The following is a 26,009-nucleotide window of genomic DNA, read 5'->3' on the forward strand; positions in this document are numbered from 1 at the left end:
TGCAAACCTAAGAATTTGACAAAAAAACACATTTTCCTCACATTTCTGTGGTGGAAAGTTCTGGAATCTGTGTGGATCAACAAATTTCCACCCACCCAGCGTTCCCCCAGGTCTCCTGAAAAAAATGGTGCCTCACTTGCGTGGGTAGGCATAGTGGCTGCGACATGAAACAGCGCAAAACGCAACATGGTCGCACCTCAATTTCCCAGTGAAATGTTGCACTATTTGGACAAAAAGACTACCTTTTGTTTTTGCGCCCTAGCTCTGCCAGCATCTAGGGAAACCTAGCAAACCTATACATTTCTGAAAACTAGATACTCAGGGAAATTCAGGATGGGGTGACTCGTCTGCCTACCCCCAGGTTTTGTTACCCAGAATCCCTTGCAAACCTAAAAATTTGACCAAAAAAACCACATTTTCCTCACATTTCTGTGGTGGAAAGTTCTGGAATCTGCGTGGATCAACAAATTTCCACCCACCCAGCCTTCCCCTAGGTCTCTCGAAAAAAATGGTACCTCACTTGCGTGGGTAGGCATAGTGGCTGCGACACAAAACAGCGCAAAACGCAACGTGGTCGCACCTCAATTTCCCAGTGAAATCTTGCGCTCTTTGGACAAAGAGACTACCTTTTGTTTTTGAGCCCTAGCTCTGCAAGCACCTAGGGAAACCTAGCAAACCTATACATTTTTGAAAGGTAGACACCCAGGGGAATTCAGGATGGGGTAACTCGAATGCCTACCACCAGGTTTTGTTACCCAGAATTCCTTGCAAACCTAAAAATTTGACCAAAAAAAACACATTTTCCTCACATTTCTGTGGTGGAAAGTTCTGGAATCTGCGTGGATCAACAAATTTCCACCCACCCAGCGTTCCCCCAGGTCTCCAAAAAAAATGGTACCTCACTTGCGTGGGTAGGCATAGTGGCTGTGACATGAAACAGCGCAAAACGCAACATGGTCGCACCTCAATTTCCCAGTGAAATCTTGCACTTTTTGGACAAAAAAACTACCTTTTGTTTTTGCGCCCTAGCTCTGCCAGCACCTAGGGAAACCTAGCAAACCTATACATTTTTGAAAAGTAGACACCCAGGGGAATTCAGGATGGGGTGACTCGTCTGCCTACCCCCAGGCTTTGTTACCCAGAATCCCTTGCAAACCTAAAAATTTGACCAAAAAAACCACATTTTCCTCACATTTCTGTGGTGGAAAGTTCTGGAATCTGCGTGGATCAACAAATTTCCACCCACCCAGCCTTCCCCCAGGTCTCTCGAAAAAAATGGTACCTCACTTGCGTGGGTAGGCATAGTGGCTGCGACACAAAACAGCGCAAAACGCAACGTGGTCGCACCTCAATTTCCCAGTGAAATCTTGCGCTCTTTGGACAAAGAGACTACCTTTTGTTTTTGAGCCCTAGCTCTGCAAGCACCTAGGGAAACCTAGCAAACCTATACATTTTTGAAAGGTAGACACCCAGGGGAATTCAGGATGGGGTAACTCGAATGCCTACCACCAGGTTTTGTTACCCAGAATTCCTTGCAAACCTAAAAATTTGGCAAAAAAAACACATTTTCCTCACATTTCTGTGGTGGAAAGTTCTGGAATCTGCGTGGATCAATAAATTTCCACCCACCCAGCGTTCCCCCAGGTCTCCCGAAAAAAATGGTACCTCACTTGCGTGGGTAGGCATAGTGGCTGCGACATGAAACAGCGCAAAACGCAACATGGTCGCACCTCAATTTCCCAGTGAAATCTTGCACTTATTGGACAAAAAGACTACCTTTGGTTTTTGCGCCCTAGCTCTGCCAGGACCTAGGGAAACCTAGCAACCTATAAATTTTTAAAAACTAGACACCCAGGGGAATTCAGGATGGGGTGACTCGTCTGCCTACCCCCAGGTTTTGTTACCCAGAATCCCTTGCAAACCTAAAAATTTGACAAAAAAACAACTTTTCCTCACATTTCTGTGGTGGAAAGTTCTGGAATCTGCGTGGATCAACAAATTTCCACCCACCCAGCGTTCCCCCAGGTCTCCAAAAAAAATGGTACCTCACTTGCGTGGGTAGGCATAGTGGCTGTGACATGAAACAGCGCAAAACGCAACATGGTCGCACCTCAATTTCCCAGTGAAATCTTGCACTTTTTGGACAAAAAAACTACCTTTTGTTTTTGCGCCCTAGCTCTGCCAGCACCTAGGGAAACCTAGCAAACCTATACATTTTTGAAAAGTAGACACCCAGGGGAATTCAGGATGGGGTGACTCGACTGCCTACCACCAGGTTTTGTTACCCAGAATCCCTTGCAAACCTAAAAATTTGACAAAAAAAACACATTTTCCTCACATTTCTGTGGTGGGAAGTTCTGGAATCTGCGTGGATCAACAGATTTCCACCCACCCAGCGTTCCCCCAGGTCTCCCGAAAAAAATGGTACCTCACTTGCGTGGGTAGGCATAGTGGCTGCAACATGAAACAGCGCAAAACGCAACATGGTCGCACCTCAATTTCCCAGTGAAATCTTGCACTTTTTGGACAAAAAAATTCCATTTTGTTTTTGCGCCCTAGCTCTGCCAGCACCTAGGGAAACCTAGCAAACCTATACATTTTTGAAAACTAGACACCTAGGGGAATTCAGGATGGGTGACTCGTCTGCCTACCCCCAGGTTTTGTTACCCAGAAGCCCTTGTAAATCTAAGATTTTGACAAAAACACATTTTCCTCACATTTCTGTGGAGGAAAGTTCTGGAATCTGCCTGGATCAACAAATTTCCACCCACCCCGCGTTCCCCCCGGTCTCCGGAAAAAAATGGTACCTCACCTGCGTGGGTAGGCATAGTGGCTGCGACATAAAACAGCGCAAAACGCAAGATGGTCGCACCTCAATTTTCCAGTAAAATGTTGCACTATTTGGACAAAAAGACTACCTTTTGTTTTTGCGCCCTAGCTCTGCCAGCATCTAGGGAAACCTAGCAAACCTATACATTTCTGAAAACTAGATACTCAGGGAAATTCAGGATGGGGTGACTCGTCTGCCTACCCCCAGGTTTTGTTACCCAGAATCCCTTGCAAACCTAAAAATTTGACCAAAAAAACCACATTTTCCTCACATTTCTGTGGTGGAAAGTTCTGGAATCTGCGTGGATCAACAAATTTCCACCCACCCAGCCTTCCCCTAGGTCTCTCGAAAAAAATGGTACCTCACTTGCGTGGGTAGGCATAGTGGCTGCGACACAAAACAGCGCAAAACGCAACGTGGTCGCACCTCAATTTCCCAGTGAAATCTTGCGCTCTTTGGACAAAGAGACTACCTTTTGTTTTTGAGCCCTAGCTCTGCAAGCACCTAGGGAAACCTAGCAAACCTATACATTTTTGAAAGGTAGACACCCAGGGGAATTCAGGATGGGGTAACTCGAATGCCTACCACCAGGTTTTGTTACCCAGAATTCCTTGCAAACCTAAAAATTTGACCAAAAAAAACACATTTTCCTCACATTTCTGTGGTGGAAAGTTCTGGAATCTGCGTGGATCAACAAATTTCCACCCACCCAGCGTTCCCCCAGGTCTCCAAAAAAAATGGTACCTCACTTGCGTGGGTAGGCATAGTGGCTGTGACATGAAACAGCGCAAAACGCAACATGGTCGCACCTCAATTTCCCAGTGAAATCTTGCACTTTTTGGACAAAAAAACTACCTTTTGTTTTTGCGCCCTAGCTCTGCCAGCACCTAGGGAAACCTAGCAAACCTATACATTTTTGAAAAGTAGACACCCAGGGGAATTCAGGATGGGGTGACTCGTCTGCCTACCCCCAGGCTTTGTTACCCAGAATCCCTTGCAAACCTAAAAATTTGACCAAAAAAACCACATTTTCCTCACATTTCTGTGGTGGAAAGTTCTGGAATCTGCGTGGATCAACAAATTTCCACCCACCCAGCCTTCCCCCAGGTCTCTCGAAAAAAATGGTACCTCACTTGCGTGGGTAGGCATAGTGGCTGCGACACAAAACAGCGCAAAACGCAACGTGGTCGCACCTCAATTTCCCAGTGAAATCTTGCGCTCTTTGGACAAAGAGACTACCTTTTGTTTTTGAGCCCTAGCTCTGCAAGCACCTAGGGAAACCTAGCAAACCTATACATTTTTGAAAGGTAGACACCCAGGGGAATTCAGGATGGGGTAACTCGAATGCCTACCACCAGGTTTTGTTACCCAGAATTCCTTGCAAACCTAAAAATTTGGCAAAAAAAACACATTTTCCTCACATTTCTGTGGTGGAAAGTTCTGGAATCTGCGTGGATCAATAAATTTCCACCCACCCAGCGTTCCCCCAGGTCTCCCGAAAAAAATGGTACCTCACTTGCGTGGGTAGGCATAGTGGCTGCGACATGAAACAGCGCAAAACGCAACATGGTCGCACCTCAATTTCCCAGTGAAATCTTGCACTTATTGGACAAAAAGACTACCTTTGGTTTTTGCGCCCTAGCTCTGCCAGGACCTAGGGAAACCTAGCAACCTATAAATTTTTAAAAACTAGACACCCAGGGGAATTCAGGATGGGGTGACTCGTCTGCCTACCCCCAGGTTTTGTTACCCAGAATCCCTTGCAAACCTAAAAATTTGACAAAAAAACAACTTTTCCTCACATTTCTGTGGTGGAAAGTTCTGGAATCTGCGTGGATCAACAAATTTCCACCCACCCAGCGTTCCCCCAGGTCTCCAAAAAAAATGGTACCTCACTTGCGTGGGTAGGCATAGTGGCTGTGACATGAAACAGCGCAAAACGCAACATGGTCGCACCTCAATTTCCCAGTGAAATCTTGCACTTTTTGGACAAAAAAACTACCTTTTGTTTTTGCGCCCTAGCTCTGCCAGCACCTAGGGAAACCTAGCAAACCTATACATTTTTGAAAAGTAGACACCCAGGGGAATTCAGGATGGGGTGACTCGACTGCCTACCACCAGGTTTTGTTACCCAGAATCCCTTGCAAACCTAAAAATTTGACAAAAAAAACACATTTTCCTCACATTTCTGTGGTGGGAAGTTCTGGAATCTGCGTGGATCAACAGATTTCCACCCACCCAGCGTTCCCCCAGGTCTCCCGAAAAAAATGGTACCTCACTTGCGTGGGTAGGCATAGTGGCTGCAACATGAAACAGCGCAAAACGCAACATGGTCGCACCTCAATTTCCCAGTGAAATCTTGCACTTTTTGGACAAAAAAATTCCATTTTGTTTTTGCGCCCTAGCTCTGCCAGCACCTAGGGAAACCTAGCAAACCTATACATTTTTGAAAACTAGACACCTAGGGGAATTCAGGATGGGTGACTCGTCTGCCTACCCCCAGGTTTTGTTACCCAGAAGCCCTTGTAAATCTAAGATTTTGACAAAAACACATTTTCCTCACATTTCTGTGGAGGAAAGTTCTGGAATCTGCCTGGATCAACAAATTTCCACCCACCCCGCGTTCCCCCCGGTCTCCGGAAAAAAATGGTACCTCACCTGCGTGGGTAGGCATAGTGGCTGCGACATAAAACAGCGCAAAACGCAAGATGGTCGCACCTCAATTTTCCAGTAAAATATTGTACTTTTTGGACAAAAAGACTACCTTTTGTTTTTGCGTCCTAGCTCTGCCAGCACCTAGGGAAACCTAGCAAACCTATACATTTTTAAAAACTAGACACCCAGGGGAATTCAGGATGGGGTGATTCGTCTGCCTACCCCCAGGTTTTGTTACCCAGAATCCCTTGCAAACCTAACAATTTGACAAAAAAACACATTTTCCTCACATTTCTGTGGTGGAAAGTTCTGGAATCTGCGCGAATCAACTAATTTCCACCCACCCAGCGTTCCCCCAGGTCTCCCCAAAAAAATGGTACCTCACTTGCGTGGGTATGCATAGTGGCTACGACATGAAACAGCGCAAAACGCAACATGGTCGCACCTCAATTTCCCAGTAAAATCTTGTACTTTTTGGACAAAAAGACTACCTTTTGTTTTTGCGCCCTAGCTCTGCCAGCACCTAGGGAAACCTAGCAAACCTATACATTTTTGAAATTTAGACACCCAGGGGAATTCAGTATGGGGTGACTCGTCTGCCTACCCCCAGGTTTTGTTACCCAGAATCCCTTGCAAACCTAAAAATTTGACCAAAAGAAACACATTTTCCGCACATTTCTGTGGTGGAAAGTTCTGGAATCTGCGTGGATCAACAAATTTCCACCCACCCAGCGTTCCCCCAGGTCTCCCGAAAAAAATGGTACCTCACTTGCGTGGGTAGGCATAGTGGCTGCGACATGAAACAGTGCAAAACGCAACATGGTCGCACCTCAATTTCCCAGTGAAATCTTGCACTTTTTGGACAAAAAGACTACGTTTCTTTTTTGAGCCCTAGCTCTGCCAGCACCTAGGGAAACCTAGCAAACCTAACATTTGTGAAAACTAGACACCCAGGGGAATTCAGGATGGGGTGACTCGTCTGCCTACCCCCAGGTTTTGTTACCCAGAATCCCTTGCAAACCTAAAAATTTGACAAAAAAACACATTTTCCTTACATTTCTGTGGTGGAAAGTTCTGGAATCTGCGTGAATCAACAAATTTCCACCCACCCAGCGTTCCCTCAGGTCTCCCGAAAAAAATGGTACCTCACTTGCGTGGATAGGCATAGTGGCTGCAACAGGAAATGGTTCAAATTGTACGGTGGTGAATTTACAATACCCTATTGAAAAACTACCTTGATTTTGGGGGGGGGCACCTGAGTTTTTGGCCCGGGGCTAGGTGGTCATCTTCGGAAACTACCAAACACAAACAGTTCTGAAAACTAGACACCCAGGGGAGTTCAGGGAGGTATGGCATGCGTGGGTCCCCCAATGTTTTACTACCCAGAATTCCTTGCAAACCTTAAAATTAGGTAAAAATATCACTTTTCCAAACTTTTATGCGTGGGATCTCCGTGCCGGCAAAAATGTCCTACCACCCAGCGTTCCCCTTGTTCTCCCGAGTAAAAGGATACCTCACTTATGTGAGTGCCCCAAAGCAGAACAGGCTAAAAATGAATTTTGAAAAAAGTAGTATTTAAGTTTTACAAATTAAGCCCCCCTACCTTAGTCACAGGCCTTTGGCCCACCCACACAAGTGAGGTATCATTTTACTCGGGAGAACAAGGGGATCACTGGTTAGTAGGACATTTGTGCCGGCAGCGAGATCCCACCAAAAAAAGTAAAGAAAAGTGGGTTTTTTTTAACCTAAATTTAAGGTTTGCAGGGGTTTCTGGGTAGGAAAACATTGGGGGACCCACGCATGCCATACCTCCCTGGACTCCCCCGGGTGTCTAGTTTTCAGAACTGTTTGGGTTTGGTAGTTTCCAAAGATGCTCGCCAAGCCCCGGGCCAAAAGCTCAGGTGACCCCCTAAAAAAAAAAGATCGTTTTGCTAAAGGTAATTTTTAGGTCTCCACCGTACGAATTGGGCCTTTTCCTGTTGCAGCCACTATGCCTACCCACGCAAGTGAGGTACCATTTTTATCGGGAGATCTGGGTGGGAGGTAATTTGTGTGAGCCAAGTGATGCCACGCTTTCCCACACAAAAAAGTGTGAAAAAATGATATTTCCCAGCTAAAATTGAGGTTTGCAAGGGATTCTGGGTAAAGGAACGTTGGAGGATCCACGCAAGCCATACCTCCTTGGAAGCCCCCGGGTGTCTACTTTTCAGAAATGTGTGGGTTTTGTAGGTTTCCCTAGATGGCCCTCTAGCACGGGGCCAAAAACCCAGGTAACCCCTCTTGCAAAAGCTGGTGGATTTGACAATGGTGACAATGTCAAGTCCACCAGCTTTTGCAAAGGGGGTTACCTGGGTGCCACTCAACTAGCAGTGTGTGTAGTGACCAACAGAAAGTAACTACTCACACACCGCCAGCCGAGCGCCAGTCCACCCACACCACCATCCAAGCACCAGACCAGGCACACCGCCAGCCAAACACCACTCAGCGCACACCGACAGCCAAGCACAACTCCGTGCACAGACAGCAAAGTACCACTCCACACACACCACCAGCCAAGCGCCACTCCACACACACCGCCAGCCAAGCACCACTCCGTGCATAGACAGCCAAGCACCGCTCCACGCACACCATCCAGCCAAGTACCACTCCACACACACCGCCAGCCAAACACCACTCCACACACACCACCAGCCAAACACCACTCCGTTCACAGACAGCCAAGTACCACTCCACAAATACCACCAGCCACACGCAACTCCTCACACACCGCCAGCCAAGCACCACTCCGTGCACAGACAGCCAAGTACCACTCCACACACACCACCAGCCAAGCGCCACTCCACACGCACCGCCAGCCAAGCACCACTCCGTGCACAGACAGCCAAGCACCGCTCCACGCACACCATCCAGCCAAGTACCACTCCACACACACCGCCAGCCAAACACCACTCCACACACACCACCAGCCAAACACCACTCCATGCACAGACAGCCAAGTACCACTCCACAAACACCACCAGCCAAACACCACTCCACACACACCGCCAGCCAAGCACCACTCCGTGCACAGACAGCCAAGTACCACTCCACAAACACCACCAGCCAAGCGCCACTCCACACACACCGCCAGCCAAGCACCACTCCGTGCACAGACAGCCAAGTACCACTCCACAAACACCACCAGCCAAGCGCAACTCCACACACACCGCCAGCCAAGCACCACACCGTGCACAGACAGCCAAGTACCACTCCACACACACCACCAACCAAGCGCCACTCGACACACACCGCCAGCCAAGCACCACTCCGTGCATAGACAGCCAAGTACCCCTCCACGCACACCACCAGCCAAGCGCAACTCCACACACACCGCCAGCCAAGCACCAGCTGGCACACACCACAAACACATTTAGAATTATTTTTTCCAAAATAACACTAAACAAACGGAAATACCTACAAATCAGCTAACACAAATTCTTAAACTAAACACTTTGCACTAATGCCAATCCTTGAAACAAACTAAACATTTTTACAGAATGCAGACCAGGCAATTCACTTTACAGCTCATTAAAACTCCCAAAACTTCTTTTGCGTGTGGTACGATTTAAAACAAGCTGACAGACACAATCCAGGCTTAGAAGGACAGTCAGGACAGTATATACGAGACTCCTTCCGCACGCCTCTTCGCCAACAGACTCTGCATCTTCTAGTCGGAAACTCTCTTGCGGTAGTGGAAGGAATAGATTCAGGAAAGTGGCGATCTTTCAATCTAGCCACTTCCTCCACCACTCCAAATCTAGGAACACTTGCCTGCTCCACAAGTACAAGGCTGCCTATTATAGACTCCTGTAACTTAACAAAAGGCATCTTCTTCTCAGGACAAGACTTCTGGTACACAACAAAAGCATTAAAGGATGCCAAGTGGAACAGATGGATAGCCAACTTCTTGTACCAAACGTAAGCCTTTCGAAGAGCAGCATAAGGTTCCAACCTCTGATCTACTCTGTCAACACCACCCATGAACTTATTGTAAGCTAAAATGCACACAGGTTTGCGCACTTCAGCAACCTGACCCCAAACAGGCACTGGTTCTTTACTTTCATCGTGGATAGTAGTCAGCATGTACACATCTCTCTTGTCTGAAAACTTCACAGCTAGAAGCTCCCCACATCGCAATGCCGTAGACTGTCCCCGCACAAGCCTTTTGCAAACAAGTTCCTTTGGGAAACCTTTACGGTGACTGCGCATTGTGCCACAAGCAACAGTGCCCACTTTGGCCAACTCCTGGAACAACCGCACACCAGTGTAGAAGTTATCTACATATAAATGATGGCCTTTGTTAAATAATCCTCTACCTAGTTCCCACACAATTTTCTCAGTCACTCCAAAAGTAGAAGGACAACCAGGAGGGTTAATGCTGGACTCCTTACCAGTGTACACCCTGAAATTGTAGACATATCCAGTCTCACTGTCACACAGCATATACAGTTTGATTCCATAGCGTGCCCTCTTACTAGGAATGTATTGCCTAAAAACCAAGCGGCCCTTGAACAACAGCAAAGACTCATCCACTTGAATTTCTTTACCAGGTGCAAAGATCTCAGAAAAACGATCAACAAAGTGATCAAGGACAGGCCGAATTTTAAATAAACGGTCACAATCAGGGTGATCGAGTGACAACGCTAAACTATTATCAACAAAATGCATCATCCGAAGAAGAAGCATATACCGATCACGACTTATGACTGCTGGAAATATAGCTGTTGCCATCAAGGGACTAGTGGACCAATATGAAGTCATTGATGGCTTCCTTAGCAAGCCCATCAAAAAAGTTAATCCCAAAAACTTCTTCATCTCTTCAACATTTGTGGGAGTCCTCCGGATTGCTCTAGAGTAGGGCTTAAGGCTGGCACTGTTGGCCCTCAAAAATTGTTCTGCATACAAATAACTTTGATCAACAATCTCTTGCAAAAACACATCGTCAAAAAAACATCTGAAAAAAATGTATTGGCAGAAAATTCTCAGTATTCACTCTACACCCAGGAACACCAGTGAACTCTGGCAATGCCGGCTGCACCATGCCAGGGGTAACCCAGAGGTCATCCCTATCAACGGGGGGAGCAGCCACCCCAGCCTGCAGCCCAGAAGCCTCTTGCTGCTGTTCACCAACGGGAAGCCTAACAGCCACAGATACTTCTGGCTGCACAACACCAACAGAAGACATAGCATCCCCAGAGGGCTCTTCCTGCACTACACCAACGGGAAGCCCAGCAGCCTGAGATGCTTATTGCTGCACTACACCACCGGGAAACCAAGCAGGCCCAGATGCCTCTTGCCGCTCTACACCAATGGGAAGCCTAACAGCCACAGATGCCTCTTGCTGCACTACACCAGCAGGATGACAAAAAGCACCAGATGCCTCTTGGCGCAACAAAGCAATGTGAAGCCTTTTGGGTGCAGGCTCCGGCCCACATGCCTCTTGCCGACGTAAAAAGAAAGGAAACCTTGCGGCCCTAGGCAGCAGCACAGATGCCTCTTGGCCCACTACCGGCACATCAATGTCCTCCTCTACCATAGGCCCTTCATTAGCACTAGAAGAAGATTCATCATCCGATGATGATGATTCCATGCGAAGAGAAAACTCACTGCCTGAATCTTCTGCCCCTACCTGGGAGTCAGAATCGGACTCAGTCTCTGAACCATGGTCAGAGGAAGACTCAAAAAGCAAACCAAGAACCTGCTGAGCAGTAATCCTGTGACTAGCCATTATCCTTACAAAGCAAAAAGACTGCACACACAAGTGAACAACAACCTACACTGTGCAAAGTAAGAAGTAAACAAGGTAAGGCTTTCACAAAAAGATGAATACAATCCAAAACAATTTCACTCTTACCAAATATAGCTACACTCACCAGCACCTACTCTGTTGAGACACAGCAAAAAGAAATGATATCCCACTAGAAAGAAAAAAAGAGATGACAGTTTAGAAAACAAAGTGCACATCAAACACTAATGATGAAAAAAAAAAAACACAGAGCCACACAAACTGCTAGAAGTACAACCTTTTTCAAAAAGACAAACATCAAGGGAAAGTAGTACAAAATACATTCACTTACCAAGCACAAGCAACTACACAAGCTGCAAACAGACACGCAACCTACAACAATCCAAACAGCAAAAGCCTGGAACAAGACAAAAATAGAAAAGAAAAAAAAATATTACCACATTTCACAAACAATATAACAATTAAAACAACAACACACAAATTTGCCCCCCAAATTTAAATTCGGCCAGATGGGCCATCAAATAGGGCTTAGACCAATGGGGATTAGATGAGGTTTAACATCAAGACACTGGTTAATTTTTTGAATTTTTTTTACTGCCTGACCCCTTTGGTGCCAGTCAGTCTTTTGCTCCTACCAGTACCCCATCACACAGGGGCAGTAAGGACATTCATACACCTTTTGTACGTGTTACACATACAAAACATTCACACCGCCAGCCGCCAGCGCCATTCAAGGGCCCATCACTTTCACACGCCCACATATCTGACACAGCAACTACAGAAAATGATGGACTGCGTAGAGTGTCACTCAACTAGCAGTGTGTGTAGTGACCAACAGAAAGTAACTACTCACACACTGCCAGCCGAGTGCCAGTCCACCCACACCACCATCCAAGCACCAGACCATGCACACCGCCAGCCAAACACCACTCAGCGCACACCGACAGCCAAGTACCACTCCACGCACACCATCCAGCCAAGCGCCACTCCACATAAACCACCAGCCAAGCAGCATTCCGTGCACAGACAGCCAAGTACCACTCCACGTACACCACCAGCCAAGCGCCACTCCACGCACACCGCCAGCCAAGCACCACTCCGTGCACAGACAGCAAAGTAGCACTCCATGCACACCACCAGCTAAGCGCCACTCCACACACACCGCCAGCCAAGCAGCACTCCGTGCACAGACAGCAAAGTACCACTCCACACACACCACCAGCCAAGCGCCACTCCACGCACACCGCCAGCCAAACACCACTCAGCGCACACCGACAGCCAAGTACCACTCCACACACACCGCCAGCCAAGCACCACTCCACGCACACCGCAAGCCAAGCGCCACTCACCGCCAGTCAATCACCGCTCTACGCACACCATCCAGCCAAGTACCACTCCACACACACCGCCAGCCAAACACCACTCCACACACACCACCAGCCAAACACCACTCCGTGCACAGACAACCAAGTACCACTCCACGCACACCACCAGCCAAGCGCCACTCCACACACACCGCCAGCAAAGCAGCACTCCGTGCACAGACAGCCAAGTACCACTGCATGCACACCATCCAGCCAAGCGCCACTCCACACACACCGCCAGCCAAACACCACTCCACGCACACTGCAAGCCAAGCGCCACTCCACACACAACGCTAGCCAAGCGCCACTCCACACACACCGCCAGCCAAGCACCACTCCGTGCACAGACAGCCAAGTACCACTCCACGCACACCACCAGCCAAGCGCCACTCCACACACACCGCCAGCCAAGCACCAATCCACACACACCGCCAGCCAAGGCAGTAAGGACAAAAAAAGACCAACCGGCACCAAGGGAGGCGGACAGTAAAAAACAACCAAAATTAAAACCAACATTGGAACAAAACTCAAATCCTAGGGCCTAGTGGGCCAAAAAACAGGAGGCAAAACATAAAAAAAGGGCTGATTTGCCCCAAGGGCGGGCAGAAATTCAAAAACATAATTACTTGCCACCAGGAAGCGACCCTTGCCCAAGGGGTCGCTTCCTAAAAACTAAATTTAAATTCCCTGGTGCTAGTGGGCATTTTCTGCCCCCCCCCCCCTGGGGGCAAAACGGCAAAAAAAACGGTCCGTTTTGCCCCCAGGGTGGACAGAAAAACAAAAACACAAGTATGGCCACCTGGAAGCGACCCTTACCCAAGGGGTCGCTTGCCAAAACAAACACATTGCCCCAACAAAAATCCCTGGTGCTAGTGGGAAATTTCGGCCAAAAAACGGGCCAATTTGCCCCCAGGGGGGGCAGAAAAACAAAAAGTTAATTGGGAGGCCACCTGGAAGCGACCCTTGCCCAAGGGGTCGCATCCTAAAAGCTAAAAACAAAATCCCTGGTGCTAGTGGGCATTTTCTGTCCCCCCTGGGGGCAAAACGGCAAAAAAAAACGGGCCGATTTGCCCCCAGGGGGAACAGAAAAACGTAAACAAAAATCATGGCCGCCATCTTGGCACCAAAAAACAACCCTGGTGCTAGTGGGGAATTTCTGCCCCCCCCTGGGGGCAAAACGGCCAAAAAAACGGGCCGATTTGCCCCCAGGGGGGGGCAGAAAAACGAAAACATTATCAGACCCCGCCTGGAAGCGACCCTTGCCCAAGGGGTCGCTTCCTATAAACTAAAATTAAATCCCTGGTGCTAGTGGGGGCATTTCCGCCGCACAATCGCGACGCTGTGCGCGATCGTGAGGCAGAAATGCCCTGCAAAGAGACATCAGGGGAGAGGAAAATCTCTTTCCTCTCCCCTGATGCCTCTTCGCTGCCCCAAACCCCCGCCAGACAGGAGAAACCTACCTTCTTCTCTGGCGCTCAGGAAGCAAATGGCTTCCCGAGCGCTGGGAATCCCTGATGATGTCAGCGCGCGCTGTGCGTGCTCACGTCATCAGGGATTCCCATGGGGGGGGGGGCGGGGACGGCAGCGGAAACTCTTCCGCTGCCGCCCCCAGCAAAAAAACCAAGATCGGAGACCCTCGGGGGGAGCGCCAGCGCTTCCCCCGAGGGTGGGGCTGATGACGAGCTGGCCTTGTCATCCGCGCACGACCGGTGCGCGCCATGACGAGCCCAGCTCGTCATCAGCGCCGAAGGAGTTAATGAAGTACATGCCAGCCCCTGGTTAGAGAATGTCCCATAGTCCAGACTCTTTTTTTTATTTTATAATTTTTTTATTGTTTTTTCCCCTTTTATGCAAGGAATAATGATTCTTCAAAACATACATAGATAGATAAGTGGGGTCAGCAACAAATCAGGCATTTACAATAACAATTATGGCAGCAAAGACGTTAGGAAAAAAAAATACATAACAGCATTTTTAAACAAAAAAATCGATACACAGCAATTAGATCATTGTTTTTTAAATCCAGTCAGCCACAGGAGCCCAGATCTTTGCCCCCGCTACCCTCTTCCTATTCCCCTTGGTCTTATAAATAGCTGCTTCCAGATTATACATCACCAAGAGTCTTGCACGCCAGGAAATAAAGGACGGAGGGTCAGGGGATATCCAATCCTTCGTGATACATGCGCGCACAATCGCCATACATATGAACACAAAAGAAATCGTTGCTTTAGATTTTATTTGTGCATCAGAGCCTGAATGAACCCCAGTCAACACCAATTCCCCGGTAATACCCACTGGTGAACCAATTAACAAAGCAAGAAAACGTTCAATGGACAAAAATAATTCGGCCAATTTAGGGCATGTATAAAACATATGCACAGCGTCGGCAGCGAAACAGCCGCATCTATTGCATTTAGTTCCGGCTCCTGTGCCCCATTTAGAAATTTTACCAGGAGTATAGTACATGTCATAAATAGCCATATAGTGCTGTGCCCGCATCATACCCGTTAGCAAAAACCTCATTCGCTAAGGAGATAGAACTACTTATATCAATTCCCTCTATATATTCAGCTTCCTTGCCCACTTCTCTTGACATTGCTCTATATCATCTGGTAATTCTTTTATCAGGTCAGAGTAAAACAGACCTATAGGCGTTCCTTTTCACATCCAATCTATTAGAGAACATTTTTAAGTTGAGACACCGAGCCCGGACCTAGAGTATTGATAAAACTACGAATTTGCAAGTATTTGAAAAAATCATGTTTTGACATGATATATTGTGCTTGTAGCTCAGTGAAAGGAGGGAGTTGGCCATTCGGACAGAGATCTCCTAAATGGCGAATTCCCTTCTGACGCCATCTAAATACTGTTTGGTCTCGAAAGATCAGAGGAAGTACACCAGCGGCTTCCAATGGAGTATAGGCATTTATATTCGAAAGACCCAAATGCCGCTTAACCCGTCTCAATGCAGCATATGCGGCTTTCTGAATTTAAAATTTCGTTTTTTTGAAATAACTTGGTTCCAATACTTTAACCAAGCAGCTGTTGGCCTCTTAACCGAGCCCGAACTCGTGGCAAGGCAAAGACCTAACCCTACACCCGACAAACAGCTGGGAAATAAATTGCAAAACTGCCGCCCAATTATAAAACAAAAAATGCGGGATGCCCCAGCCCACAGAAGATCTAGGCAGCACCATCTTTTTGTATGCCCTTCTGTGCCTTTTGTAGCCCCACAAAAATCTAGAGCTAATATTCTCAAGTCTTTTAAAATAGGATGCTGAAAATTCGAGTGGGATGGTTCTAAACAGGTAAAGGAGTTTGGGCAACACAAGCATCTTTAAAACATTCGACCTCCCATGCAAAGATAAATGAAGATGATCTATTCGCTCTAACATTAGGTTCACTTTATTTAAAACAGGATTCATGTTGATCTCAGGGATCTTATTAATTGGTGTGCATAGCTTAATTCCCAAGTAGGTGGCTTCCGAGACGGTAGATATCCCATCAGGAGGATTGCCACCGATACATAAAATCTGTGTTTTGGTTAAATTTAGCTTGTACCCAGACAGGAGCCCATATTTAAATGCCAAACCTTGGATTATTGGCAATGCGGAAGCGAGCTTAGTAGTATCGATGACAATATCATCCGCATAAGCAAGAGCTCTTTACTCAATATCACAGACTTTGACTGGTTTAAAATCGATAGAATGGTTTAATTTAGACAAAAAAATCAATATATAAAGAAAATAATAAGGGAGAACATGGAAATCCTTGTCGGGTACCGCGACTAGTTGTAAAGGGCTCTGATTCTCTACCTCCTAGACCTGTACGAGCAGTAGGGCGCCAGTATAAGGATTTCACTGCTTGCAGCATACCAGGTCGAAACCCCTTCAGGAGTAGGACCTCCCACAAGTATGGCCAAGACACCTTGTCGAATGCCTTCTCGGCATCCAACAGGGTGATTCCAATTGTAATCTTTGTTGCTTCGCAATCCATCAACGATATCACCCCCCGAACATGATCGGCAGTGTCCCGGCCGGGAATAAATCCATGCTGAAATTGTGACACCAAAGTTGAAATACTCCTCGATAAGCGCTCAGCTAAAATTTTGGAATAAATTTTACTGTCGGAGTAATTAATGAGATTGGTCTGTAAGAAGATGGTAAGAGGTGGGATTTGTCTTTTTTTAAGAATACCATAATTATGGAATTCCGCCAAGACGGAGGGGTATGCCCCTTTGTGCAGTCAGAAAAGTCCCCAACATTTGTTCTCTCAAGACAGACCAAAAAGTTCTGAAAAATTCAAGCGGAATCCCATCTGGTCCCACCGCCTTACCAACAGCAAGAGATTTTATTGCTACCTCAAGTTCCTCACAAGTGATATCGGCATCAAGCTCTTCTTTTTGATTGGTAGTTAACTTAGGAAACTACTTGTTCCCCCAAAACTCTGCTACTTTCCCTTCTATTTCCATGATATCCTCATTCATATAAAGATGCGTATAGAATTTACTAAAAATCTCCAACACTTTTGCAGGTTTCGCATGAAGTTGCCCCTGCTCATCTTGAATTGAGTCGATCCACCTGGCTACCTCTTTCTTCCGTAGCCTTTTATCTAATAACCGCCCGAGTTCTCCTCTACCTCATAAAGGTCAGATCGATGTGCTGCAATTTGGACAGCTAGTTTAGTAGCAAAAGTTTGATACACCCTCATTTTCTGAACAGCAAAATCGATCGAAATTTGTTCACAATCCTGACCGCTGGTGATTGCCAACATGAAGTTAGTTTCAAGACAGCAAAGTTTGTTCATCTCATCAACATATTCTGTCCTTAATCTACGTTGTTTATTAATGGAGTAACTTAAGGTCTCTTCCCGCACTCCTGAATTGAAGGCGCCCAATACCATGCTCACTGATGCTGATCCGCATTTCAGTTAAAAAAACTCCGATAACCACTTAGACATTTGTACACAATAATCTGGATCTATTAAAAGTTGGTGCTCAAATGTCCAAGGTTTTTGAGGGGACCCATACAGTGTTTCTATTTCTAATTCTAAAATAATCGGGTTGTGGTCCAAGATTATTTTAGGTTGGATATCAAACCTGGCATTGGTTGATAGTTCTGTGGATATAAAAAAAGAGTCCAGTCGTACATGTTTCTGGTGAGGGGCAGAAAAAAAAGTTTTTACCTGGGGCACCCAGTCCTTTCAGCCACCAGACATCTACTAGTCCGAAATCATTATGGAGACCCCTTGTAGCTTTGAAAACTCTATTCTTTTTGACGTCATACCGAAGATTACCCAGAATGTCTACATCACCTCCCATGTGGAGATTGAAAACCCCACATAGGATTAATGAAGATGGCCAATTAGCCAGCTCGATACTAAGATTGTTCAAAATGTCGGGATCATTGGAGTTGGGACCGTAAAATGAACAAATAGTCACCACCAGGCCATCTATTCTCAACTCAATAATCACCCACCGACCATATCGGTCTGCCTTAGTGCGCTTGCACTCCCACCCAAATTTCTTCAAAATGGCAAACCCTCTTGAGGTTGATCCTTGCCGTGTGCAGCACACAAGTTCCAGAACTAAATCTTTTAACCATGTCCTGTCATTCCATGCAATATGTGTTTCCTAAACACACAACAGATCTACCGTCATTGTCTTAAGAATCTGAGCCATGACCCCTCTTTTTTCCTGTTGTTCAGCCCGCATATGTTCCACGAACAAATAGCAAATTTACCCATCCTTAAATAAGAGTTGTTTTATCATGACTGAAAGACTCAGCCATTTCCGTCTCACCACATTATTTGATGCATTAATAAATGCTATAGACTCAACAAAGCATAAAGATGCTGAAATACTTTTATTCAACCACGACTTACTACCTTTCAAGTGCACCCCCATCACCATTGATTTCCTTGCCCCACAGCCCCCCAAAACCCCCTCCCTCTTACAGCCCCTGCACCCCCACCTACCCATGAGCCCACCCAAATGGAGCAGAGGGACTGAATAGCCCCTATTGGTGATAGAGAGAAAGGATTGAGTGCTCCCCTCCTGACCCCTCCCGCCCCCTCAAAAAAAGAGACAAGAAATAGAAGAAGCACTATGCGCTACGACAATAACCTTTGCAGCTATCTCGGAGGTAAAGAATAATGTTTTTTCTTTGTGGATAACCTTAAGCTTGGAAGGATTTAATAGAAAGCCTTGCGCCCCTTTCGCTTGGAACAGCGGAATTAGGTGACGGAAGAGCCACCATTGTTGGACAGTGGCCTGACAGTATTCTGGGTGCACAAAAAACTCACAACCCTTTGCTCTTCTCTTACGATCCGGGCGTGCTAAATCATATAGGAATAAGAAATTACTCAGGCAAATCATTATTGCCCTGGGTTTGGCCTCAGCTCCTCTAGCACCCCCCCCCCGCAGCTGAAAAGGAAATCTGAGCACCCTTTGAAGCTCAAACTCCCACTTCCACTGATTTAGTTCAGGAAAAGCTTCCACACATAAATCAATTACAAATTAGCGAATATCTTACCCTTTTGGTCCTTCTGGGACACCCAGTATACGCAAATTGTTCCTCCTCGACCTGTTTTCAATGTCAATTAGTTTCCAATTTATATCATCATGCGTCGAATGAAGGGAAGAGACATCAGATTTCTGTAAAACAAATTCGTCCTCCATTGAAGAAATTCTTCCCTCAGCTTCTCCAATCTTTACTGACAACTCCGTACAGGACTTAACAACACGCCGCACCGTGTTCTGAAATTTACGCACTGCACCATGAACCCGGAGACTTTCCGCCTTTGTCTCCTCACGGTGTGACATGATGGCCTGATATATGGTAGTGAGGGTGATGTCATTGTCAGTTTCCCCAAAATTGACCCCTAGGCCCCCTCTATTATCATTCATCCCAACCGATTGGGGAGCAGATTGTGGTACGGTAGAGAGATCTAGAATAGGTGATCCATCGTTGCCTATTACCCTGGCAGGCAATGCGTCAAGCCGATGTTTTGCCTCCTGTGCTTTTCGAACCATGCATCTGTCTCCTGAGAATAATAAACTGTTCTCCTCTTCCTCAAGAGGGACAGAGCTAGTTAAACTCCCATCATCCGCCCAGTCAGCACCCACACTTTCAGCCTCCGAGGTAATGGAGACGTCAGACATTGAATAAAATTTTCCCCCTGAGTCTACAGATTCCACCTAGGTGCCCGCTTCTCTAGTGAGGATTCCACTACCAGTCACAGTCCCTTGAGACAGTTAATCATCGGGGCCACTAGAAACAGCTAGAGGAATAGCTGGAAGCAAGCCATTTCCAATATCAGGTACACCCTCACCTACAGCTTGGGGAAGAGCAGCATTCACATCAATGAATTCTGAATCAGCCAAAATATTAGCCTGCTCATTTCCACTACTTTCCCCCACAAGGTTCAGTTTGTTAATCGGAAGAGAGGCACATAGTATTGAGGCAGAAATCTTTAAACTATCTGGTGCCGCGTTTGGTATGCCAGAAGTAATATTGTAATATTGCTGGTGTTCAAGGCTAATAACGCCACAGTTTGATCTGCCTGCAACACCTTAGTCTTGCTTAGCATTTTTTTCCTAAAAATCTTGGGAATGGTTACCTTTAGTCCTGCCCCATCCACGGATTGCACAGCACACTAGGTCAGGAACTGCTGCGTGGCAGAAATTTCAGGCATTTCCAGAGTCGCGACACCTTGCCCCGTATTTGTAAAAAAAAAGAAAATGGTGTTGTTGCGGCTGCCGCTGCACGTGTCTTCAGACCTTTGGGAGCCGCGTTAGAGCTGGCGTTCTTAGGACCCATCCCGGCCAAACTATTCCTGCTCCTGTTCCGGTCTGGTTCTTCAGCAGGGCCCTGTGTCTGCTGGCCGGCTGCCGCAGCTCTCTCCTCCCAACGCCAGGAGCCAAGCACTGAATTGCCGAGGCGATAACCGCAGAGAACGGTGAGATGTAGGTAAAGGCGTCGTTTGTTTAAAACTGTAAATGACAACAGCCGCAGCATTCCGAATCCCGACGAGCTCTAGACGCTTCACGCTTCTTCAAAACTCCTTCACGAGCATGCCGCGGGCAGGGGGGAAGGTAAAGGAGAGCACTCGCGTCCTGCCTCACTCGGACACAGCCGTGTCTGCCATCTTGCTCCCCCTGATTGCTGTCCTCCCCATAGTCCAGTCTCAATAGAATCAAGGCCTGGATAATTGTCCACTGTGCCTAAAAGGGTAGTATCCACATGATTTATTTTAGCTAGTTTGGAACTGCGAAGAAGGCTGAAGCTACCGTTGGAGATTTGAAATCTCATGTATAGATTGTCGTCTAGCCAGAAAAAGATGTTCTTGGCCTTAGAGGCTGGCAAGGAGAGGTCTCCTAAGGTATCAGGCAACTGTTGGGGACCCCACAGAAGAGAGTTCTTATCCATCAACATCCTTGGTTAGACTCCAATTGACTTCAATGGAGGCCTGTGTTCTGACCGACAACACAGGCTCCCATTAAAAAAAGGAGTGCTTGTGGAAAACCTAGTACCCTGTGGTACCTGCCACACCATGCATGGTTGGAAAGAGGGGACCCATGGGTACGCCACAGGCCCCATTCGGAGGTCTGCGGGTGAAGGGGGGCCTGCTGTGGGCCCCCAAAGTTGGATTCCGACAGCCGATCCATGGCGGACAAACCGATTCAGGAGGCTGTCCGAATCCGACATCATAATGTGTCGGTCGGAAACAGGGTCCACAGATCTGTACGATTCGGCTCCGACTGAACTCGGTTTCTGAGAATTCCAATCGAAACCGAGTCGGAACGACCGAATGGTTTCCGACTATCATAAATCGGTCTGTCGAGTGTGTTTCTGAGTCTGTCGGAAAAGCGGGTTCCGAATCGGATTCTGGCAAACCGAATGCCGTTTGGAGCCTTTCCGATCAACATCATAATCAGCCCCTTTGTGTTGTGCATTCTTTTAAATTAATTTTTAAAATCCAATAGAAGTTTAAATGATTAATTTATTATTTTTATATGAGTTCATTATTACATTTTAAAATATGAAGTAAGTAATGTTTAATGTATTCTACCTTTAGAACACTAAAACGTATTATATACACATATAATATAAAAGTCAAAATATTTTTATTTATTTAATATTATTTCCTATGGGGTGTTATAATTAGTTTCTGCCTCCATTACTTTCAAGGGATTAAGTTGCAGTACCTGTGAGTGGCCATTTGTCATTCTTGACTCACTCCAAGGCTGGGTTGGAGTACATAAACTACTGTTTTGTAACCTTGTAGTAGTTTGTGAATAGCAACGATCTTACTTATTTTTGTGTGGGTGTTTGTGTTATCACATACATCCCTAAATGCCTCTTTACCCTGCATCCAAAACTCTCATATGTAAAAATAACCATTCCCTATGTTCCAGCCACTTCTAAGACCCTCCTAGGTTTATTAGACAAACATATATCTATATGTTGAGAGATCTCTCTCAGTTTGGCAGAGATCTCAGCTTAGATGAGATTGGAGAGGCTGAGGACTCCGCACTTAGGTCTGTGAACAGCATTTTGTTTTACGTGAGCAGTACAACTGTAGTAGTACTTTACTTATGATAAAATGCAGTTTCTTAATAGGCACCTTTGTGTTTTATTAAATTTATATGCAATTGTTATTTTTTTTACATTTAAGATTTTCATTGCATTTAGACAATGTCATGTTTTCTTCCTTTTGCTTCCTTTTATTTTTGTAGCATATGCTTGCAACATTTTTTTTTAAATAAATCAAACATTGTACTAGCATTTCAAGGTCAAATCAATTGGCTTTTCCAAAGCTTATTGTGTGTTATTTTCCTACACATTTAAGGATTGTGATTGGAGTGTTTTAGTGTGAAAGTAAAAATGATTTTTTATAAAGACAATAACAGATCTGATTTGGATAAATAACCCATCTATTCTAAATAGCACTTCAAAAATACTGTTGGTTGATACAGAACAGGATGATATCTGTTGGAGATAAAGGACTGCACAAAGCGGAACAGTTGCGATAAAGTGCTTATGAAAACAAGATAATGATTGTGGTGTAAGCTGGTGTGATCTTTCAGTTCCTGATTACTTACAGAGATATGTGATGCAAAATGAAGCCCCATCTGCCGGACACTATTTTGTGAAACCCTAGTAACAGTTCTGATTATCTGGGTGCGGTTATACATTGTATTTTCTAAAGCATGATATTCTAGGTTGGCTGTTTAATTTTTTACAGTGAGAATATGAAAATCTGTAATCTTAGTATATGTAAATGTAATTTGCACTTGTATAGCGCCTATTACCCAGGGGTCTCTAAGCGCTGTACGAATACCGCTGTGGAACCCTTCCTGGCCTGTTCCTGTGAGGTGTCCACTTCTGGGCACCCCCAAGGTGAAGCCAGGCATCCTAGCATTGTTAGATTAAGCAAGCTATTGCCCAGAATTGCAGAGTGGAACCCTTGATTAGAGTAGGCACCGAGGTGAGAATTATCGGGTCCGAGGACATTGAGCCCAAAACCCTGCCGCGACAGGGATTGAACCCTGGTCCCGGGCCAGACCTCTGCCTCAGGGTCTGCCGCTCTAATCGGTGAGCCACACTTCTCCATATATTAACCAAGTGAGAGGCACGCTCTCTTTATTCACTGTATATTAATCACCAAGGCCCAGATGTACAAAGCGTTTTTGCTTTCGCAAATGGGCGATTCACAGAATCACCACGTTTGCAAACACAAAAAAGCATTTTAGTATGTATAAACCCGAACTGCGATTCAGTACCACTTTACCTAATTGCACTTTTTGTTTGCAACCAAATACTGAGTTGATATTTGGAAGGGATATTCCATCCAAATACTGAAACGGAATGATATGTAATAATGTTTTATGACCAAATTCGGGTTGCACAACATTAATAATTTACAGACTACTAACATGTAGTGGTAAAACTTTTGAAATTCCCTCTATGTTAACGTAAAAAAAAGTGTGTTAAAGAGGAGTCAGTGGTCCACACGACAACTGTGTCTTCTTAACAAACAAAAAAAAGCAAAGAATTGTTTCTTTTTAAACACAATCCGATTTCTTATGGGAACAGGCTGCATTTTTTTGTAAAAAGGTTGCTTTATTAAAAAGCAATCACAGACATGAGATCTACTGACCCAAGCAGAACGCCATCCTTGTGATGGCAGCAATTCCAAGTGGCTCACAAATTGTGGCCTATCTCATTAATCACTAATTTCAAATGAAAACTTTCAAACATTAGGATTTTCGATATCTACGTTGCGATTTAGTAAAAAGCGCAAATTTGGAAATCCCAATCACTAATCTTGATACATATGGTCCCATATTACTTAGCGCTCCAGAAACACAATTTTTCATTCAGTAGGTGCATTTTAGGGTGCGTGATTTAGAGCAAGACTCTAATGGGAAATCATCTGACTTAAACAGTAATTATTAGTACCAGAAGAAAATTCACTCTAGAATTTCCTCTACAAATCAAGTAATAATGAGGCCCATCCTCCTGATTTTGGCTCCAAATTAGTGAAGGAGATAGCATGTAATCTTTTGAAAAGCATTGCTAACATAATTTCCTTCAAAAGACCTTGATTATGAGAAGCTACTCAGTTCCAATGCGGTGGGAAATGGGATTTAGCAGCTCCATTAAAATTACAAGGAGTACTGAAACAAGTCTGACCTGGTGTCTTTCACCCAGGGAAAGCAGCTGAAATTTCTGGGTAAAATACTGGGTGTGAAATTAGGATTAACCAGGAGATTCGGAATTGGGATTAGTACTTCCCTGGTAATTCCTCATTTCTAAGGAGACCACGAGAGTCTGCTGCTAATCCCTCTTAACCCCACTACCTAGAGTGACCAAAGCCCTGATTTCAGTAACTTTAGGGTAGAGGTTAAGAAGCAGGCTACTGAAGATTTCAGAATTAATGACTGAGTATTATCACAGTTATCACCCCTGGAGGATTTTATGCTAATAAATTGCCATATCCACATAAAAACATGACAATTGTGTTAGACTTGGCATCCTTGGCATGTTTCCCCCTGAGTTATTTCCTTCAGACCTCTCGTTTTTGTTGACATATTTTTTGCTGGCCTTAGCACTCTGCAACTTTTACCACTGCTAACCAGTGCCTGCGCTCTTTTCTTAAAAACATGGTAACATTAGCTTATACTCAATTGGCATATTTAATTCCCTAGTAAAGTGCAATAAATATGCCTTTGGGCTCAATCAGTGTTTGTCTTGCACAGCCTAGGGTGATACATACTGCCACCACAAACCTTACACTAGGAAGTTGGACACTTTGTAAAGATTATAAAGATCCGGAGACAAGTTGTCTCTTACCATCTCTGGGGTGCTACAGGCGATTCTTTCCTGAATGCCTTTATCACTTTTTCCAATTTCCAGTTCTCACCGGCCTTTGCCGTTTTCGTTTATCTACTAGTTTTAATGAATCACAGGCACACATTGTGCTCCCACCCTAAGGACAAAAAACAGGATGCTGCGTACATAATTACCAACCACCACAAATAATACCCACTAACAGGTGTGTGCCTATCAATATAGTTTTTTTCCTTGAGCTCTCGGAGAGGTCGTTCTGCATGACACCCATCAGACACGCCTACTTATAGGTTCTAGATAAACCTAATTGCTTTTTTATTGTCCTCCCACTTCCCTGATAGCAACTTTCACTTCTTTGTATTTGGTGACCTGACCTGTACTTGAGTGAGGGTTCTAGACTTTCACTACAAGAACCAGCCTTCTGTGTGAACAGTATTGTACCCCATATACTGGATGTAAGTTATTCATTATTACAATACACAGTCATTACTAGTTAGATGAGCATATCTTCTCTCGTGTTTACTTTTTGTCAACAAGCTACTTTTCGTAACTAGTTGAGTTAATTTCTTTATACCTCACATTTCTCAGAAGTGCAGTTCTTGTATACCCACTATTCCTTGTGGGTTAACATACATGGAACATATGACCTCATCTATACCTTATATAAGGTTGGTCAATCACTATAGTTTAAGTCTTTACTTTGAGCATGTGTTCTTTTGCCGTGGGTGTAGATTTTCTTCATACTCTGGTCACTGAATGTGCTTATTTTCACCCTCTAGCTCTAACATGTACATGTTTTTTAGCACTTTGTATCTTACCACTGGTGGCAAACCTGTTCCTCCACTACCAGACAAATGCATTGGAGAATTCACTCTTGGTGGAGAATTTTCTGCTTTACTTTCTTCAATCACTTATGCTTCTTATTTTCCCACCTAGGTTATTTTATCAAAACATGGCCCTTAAGGTTTTATACATTCAGATTAGACACTCACTGAACATGTTTGTTTACAATGCGTCAC

The sequence above is a fragment of the Lissotriton helveticus genome, chromosome 11 (genome assembly GCF_964261635.1).
Source record: "Lissotriton helveticus chromosome 11, aLisHel1.1, whole genome shotgun sequence".
Taxonomy (NCBI): Eukaryota; Metazoa; Chordata; class Amphibia; order Caudata; family Salamandridae; genus Lissotriton; species Lissotriton helveticus.